The sequence below is a fragment of the Spinacia oleracea genome, chromosome 5, assembly GCF_020520425.1.
Source record: "Spinacia oleracea cultivar Varoflay chromosome 5, BTI_SOV_V1, whole genome shotgun sequence".
In the NCBI taxonomy this organism is placed as follows: Eukaryota; Viridiplantae; Streptophyta; class Magnoliopsida; order Caryophyllales; family Amaranthaceae; genus Spinacia; species Spinacia oleracea.
The window spans coordinates 60,060,568-60,066,730 of NC_079491.1; positions in this window are offsets into that span (position 1 = coordinate 60,060,568).

Genomic DNA, 6,163 nt, shown 5'->3' on the forward strand with positions numbered 1-6,163 from the left:
TAACATTCCCAAACAAAACATGTGGTTATCCCACGTTAATAAAAGATGAGAGAGGTAATCACTTAATAATTAAGGCCAAGGGGCTACTCCCCTTATAGCCATATGGTTTTAAGGTGGAATTGAATCCGTATTTGATAACGAGTAATTTCTTAGGAAACTACAAATTTGAACCAAATTAGTATAAATAAATGGAAAATGAAATGTGTAAGATTAAGATAAAGGGAAGATAAAATATTATTCATTGATATGTAAGAAAAATTGGACAAACATTAACTCATGAGTGCGTTACCTCCATGGTTGAATGCCTGGAAAGGTACATTGGCGCTTGAAACATGAGTTATTGAATACGTGGGGAAGAACTACGCAATGGTAATGCTAACACTCAAGAATACGGGGTTTTTCGACCGCCATTTTTAGTGGGTAAAAGGCTAAAAATAGTCGGAAAACTCTTTTCTGACCGAAAATGGTTGGTAAAGGTTAATCCTAATTACCCTGGTCGGTAATTGAGTATATTCCGACTGGAAAACAGTAGGTAAAATTTACTAACTAAATTACCGACTATAAGGTGGTAGGTAAAATTCCGACTGCTTGTGTAGTCGGTAATTTACCGACAAATTTGGTGGTCGGTAAAATACTGACTACATTTGCAGTCGGTATTTTACCGACTACCTTTCCTACTAGCATAACATCCGTATTAATTCGAAAAATGAGAAGCCGTCGACAAACTCACACTTGGTCGGTAATTATTTCTGCATTAAATATTCTAAAAATATGCAGCATCTAATTACCATAATACTTAAACCTGTTCACACACATACAAGTAATAATAATTTAACCTGTAAAAAGTAATAATAATTTAACATGTTTATATACATACAACTAAATTCAAAAATAAACTAGTACTACGAATTAATACATAAATTCATAGTTTGATGTTTGAAAATATATAAACTCGGTAGCACAAGGTGTCCCTGCCCCTTCGCCAGGGGGTTTTTGAGGGTCATGAGACTGCGAGAAAGGAAAACCACTACACTGACTGAACATCCTCTTGTAGGACTCCATTGCTTGTTTCATCTCGGCAACCAACTGCGTATTCCTTCTTTCATTTTCTCCTCTCTCCCTTTGCCTCTCAAGTCTTTCTTCTTCTTTCTCCCTTTTCCGCTCAAGTCTCTCCTCTTCTCTCGCCCTTTTCCTGAAAAGTTTTTCATCTTCAATAGTTTTTAGCTTCTCAGCTTTTGTCATATCCAACTCTTGGCTTTTTTTGAGACAACTGTTGTTGAGTTTCTTACAGTCGTGTTGAAAGTTGAGAATAAATAGATGGTGTGTATGAGCTTGAAGAATTACTAAGCCTTCTAGGTGGTGCATAATACAGATTTGATCCACTCCCCAAACCAGGAACCTTTCCCTTCTTTCTCCCACCTACTGTCTCAAAATAGATTTTATTTGGATCTTTATCAATGCCTTTATCATGGCATTCAACAACATTCTTTCCATAGGTTTCCTACAAGAATTGAAATGATTAAAAAACATACATACACATATATAAGCGACTAAGAATTGGGCTAACTATGAGCTAAGTTGTAGGGGTTATTTTACGCGACCCTACCTCACAAGACCTATTTCTCATAGGACGTCTTTTTATGGGACGAATTTGCCTAAGGGAATGTAGGATTTAACTTGTTTGAAAAATGGGTGAACGAAAGGGGAAAACTAGAGAGTTGCCAATGGATTTTTATGGGAGATCCATAAACCTTTATATGGAATTCGAATGGGACGTTTAGGGATAAATCGTTTAAGGACATATCCACCTAAAGGTTCCTATCCATTTACAAGAGAACTTGACTCAAATATGGTCAAGAACCAAAGGTGGGTGTAAGGACAAGGTTATGGGTCAATATTTTATTGACCACCCACTTTCGATCTCTACTCCGATTCACACAATAGTTTTGTAATGCAACAAATAAGTTTACAAACATTAATTAGAATACTAAATTACTAAAGTACTAGCTAGGTTGGTTCATTTAGTCATGTAAGCTAATTAATGATGATCACTTAATTTATAATTCACCAAAAGCCTTAGAAACCAATTAAAAGAATTATCTTATTGGTCGTGAATGAATGTACTAGGTTTTTTTTAGCAATTAAAGGGTGAAATCACATAAACAATGGTGCAAACACGATTAATATGACAATTAAATTAATTAATTGTACATCCTACAAAACAAGGGAATTTATAGCATATTAATTAAATATTATTAATGAGAGAGGTTAGAAGATTTATACACATAATTTAGTATAGCGCTGCAAAATAGAACAAGTCAGAGAACAAACATATTGTGAAGGGGTCAAAAAGTAATGTGTTTTCAGATGCACAACCTTTATTTTGTAAGAATGGAATGCATACTATACTTCACTATTCCCTCTATATGTTGTGGCGTTTCGATTAAATGAAGAAGCTTATCCTCCCTTAACTAGTTATGGACCCGCCAGATGGTTTTAGCCTTGTCGAGGAAAACTAAAAAACCCGCTTTTTGTGACATAAGAGTATGGTAGACACTGGGTCTATCTAAGCTCGAATATTTGATCACAATAGCAAATTATTTCCTTGTGATCTCGAATGAAAACCGCCCAACATACATTCGTAGAGTATAGCTTGGGTACGGGGGTAAAGTTACCAATACGGGGTGTGCCCAGTATTAGCCGTCGGAGGTCTTTACTAACCTGAAACTGTGTGCCAGAAATCAATTTAGGGACATGCGCTATTCTAACTTACTAATCTGGATGGATTTTAATGCACATATAATTAAACTGACAATAAGTAAAACGGGGTGATTTAAGTTGTTTTAAGGAACTTAATAAAATAAACCAGATTCTTCAGTATTATCTTATTAGGAGTGATAATACAGATTAATTATATGAATAAATTTATAAAAAGGTGATAAAAGCGATAAATAAAGTAGATTTCACATTGCGACACAATTTGAAGATTATGTTGGGTGTTGGAATTTATGCTAATCTAATTAAAAAATAGGAGAAATCAATCCTTAATCAAGAACCTAATGCAAAAGTATAACTTAAATGTAACATACATTCAATGCGTGTACTCCCACTAGACTCACGGACACGAACGAGAATTCCAAGTGTAGGCACGTTCGAATCTGCCTTGATTCCTTTAGCTAAGAAAATTTTGAAGGTATTTTGGCTATGGAGGAATTTTATATCTTTGGTTGTTCTCTCACCGGATGCAAAACACAATTAGGGTTGCAAGTGTGGAAAAACACCAATTAATTTTTGGTTAATAAACCTTTTCACAAGTAATGTGGGAATCGACCAAGGCACAAGGCCTTGACTTTCCACATGTGCGCAACCCACAACAACAAGCTAGCCGCATGGGCCAGCAGGTACAAGGTCTTGCCGCCCAGTGCTGTTGTTGCGCCTCGTGGTTGCTTCAGCGCATGCCCAAGAGCCAACGACCATGGGTCTCAACGAAGGAAATGTTTCCTTAACCCAAGGTGCATTAGTCTAATACCAAGGTTCAGATTAATTACAGAATAATTAATTCTGTAAGATCAAGTGAACGGCAGAACTAGCTGGAGCAATGTATCCGATCAATGAGTTCTAAACCTTATTAGGCTCACTTCTTACTCTTGACTGAAACCTACAAGCTCACACCAATGACATAAAAAATATCGTCGGATTAAATTAATCGAAAATTGATTTAACGGCTATTGGGGAATTTAGTTCGGAAAACGTAAAAATACGGTAAGACGTTGGATTGTAATCGTATATTGTATTATGTATATTCGTAGGCCGGGCCAAAAAAATAATCTTATCGTACGAAATTGGATCTTCATGTACTATACAATAATTGATAGCCGTAAGACATTAGATGCAAGACGAAAAGGAAACGAGCAAGTTGCTAGCCCACGAGCCCATGGGCACAACAACATAGTAGCAGCGTAGCAACACGACCACATGGGAGCGTGCAGGCCCATGGCCTTGCCTTCTATGCGCACGCGGGTTGTGCGACAAGGCAAGCAACAACAACAACCACAACGCTGCATGGCGCGGCCCAAGGCCGAGCTCACATGTACGCTTGTGGGCTGTGCATTGTTGGCCAGCCAATGCTCTATGCATTTGGTAGGTTAGCCTATATCATTCCCAATAGGTTTATTCATTAAACCTAAGTTAGTTTTCCATACACTACACACCAACCGTAACCTAGAGACACAAGAACCCTAATTCTTTGTGTGCCTCCAAGAGTGAGATTTTCTCAAAAGACAAAATACCTTGTGGAAGTTCCAAGCTAACGGAATCAAGGCAGATCTGAAATTCTCGGTGGACGTTTGTAGAGGAACTACAATTTGAGTTCTCGTTCGTGTTTGTGAGGAAAGTGGGAGTACACGCATCAATTGTATGTATATATTTAACTAATACTTTTGCATGAGATTCTAGATCTGGGATTGTTTTTCCGCTTTGTAAATTAGATTAGCATTAAATTGCAACAGTGGTATAACGAGCTACATGTTTTAAAGTACTTTTTTTAACGTATTATTCATGATTTATATGCTCGAAATTTTCAGTCATTTTTTTGAAATATTTGGATTATTGGATAAATCAGTGAAAATTTGATGTTTTCGAAAAGTGTCGGATTTCGAATTTTTTTGTGTTTTTTTGGTGGAATTGGCATTCTATGCAAGGCTTAATGATCTCACCCCCCATAATTTCGAAATTATGCCTCTAAGTCCGACTTTTGGAGGGTTTTTCGTTTCGAATTAAATTAAATCGTGAATAAAAAAGGCTTTAAAAATTAATTATGATTGCGAATCAATAAATAAATAATTGTGGATTGTCCTACTGGTTCTTTATGATTAATATTTTGTTTTAAAATTAATTTTGTTGATTTATTATAATTATAAACTCTAATTCCAGAAAGCCAAAATTAATGATTTTTATGATCGAAATTTGATTGGATTAATTGGATAGATCTGAAATTTTTCTTAGGCGAGCAGGGGAATGTGATTTCAAGATTAAATGGCTTATTTATAAGGATTTAAATTTTGTATTTGATTCATTATTTTTAATCTTTCACCTAAACCAAATTTGATAAAAATCAGAAATTTAATTGTTTGGAATAGTTTAAATTGTCGGATTGGTTTATCTAAGTCATTCGAATTAATGTTGATTGGATTCGTTCATTAAATTTGAATTAAAATTAGCTTGATTTATTATTTCGTGAATTATTGGATTGTATGAAATTATAATAAATCACCCCGGCCACTTTATTTATTTTTCGTAATAATAACGATTGTATTTGTTGAAATTTAAAATCGTGCAAATAATCCTTCCGCAAACAAAATTGCATCGCTGCTGTCCGAGCGATGTGCAGTGCATGCGACATGCCTTGTGCCTTGCTATGTGTGCATGTGTGGCAAGACGAAGGGGCAAGGGCTGCAGGCAAGCGCGAGGCTTTCTCCTGCTATACAGCGACGCGACAAGCCCAACGAGGGAACTGGCGAGCCAGCATGCCCTGGGAGCAAGCAACGAGCATAAGCTCGCCCATGGGCGGCAACGCGCCTATGCCACTGCTGCACGAGCAATGGCCTTGCGGCCATGGGACTTGTGCGGTTGGCTGCTGCACCGCGAATCGTTGGGCTGGGCGCAAGCCCAGGCCCACGTTGCATCGTTTTGTGCACTTTCGCTTCGTTTTAATTCAAGGCCTAATTTTTGGGCTTTGGGCTTATTGCTGCATGTATGGGCTAACATTGGACTTTATTATTATTCTAATTTATTTTACTTGGGTTGTGCCGTGAGTTTAATATTTGAAATTAAAAGTTCAAACGATATTGGTTTAAGTGGGAGCCTTTACTAATGAAATGCTTGAAATTAATTATTTTAATTAATTTTTCGTAGGAAGATAATATTTAATTAAATAAATATTTGATTAGAATATAATTAAGGATTAATAATTTGGAATTGATTAATCTTTTAGAGCTCGTGCACATGAACATGATTTTAATTATTCGTGTATATTATGTGTAAGCTTACTTGGACCATTAATCTTAGAGTAAGAATGAGTGGATGCATATTATATTATTATGTTTTGCAGGTTTACAGGTGACTAGTACGGCCTAACTAGGATACTTAAATACGGTATGCGAAC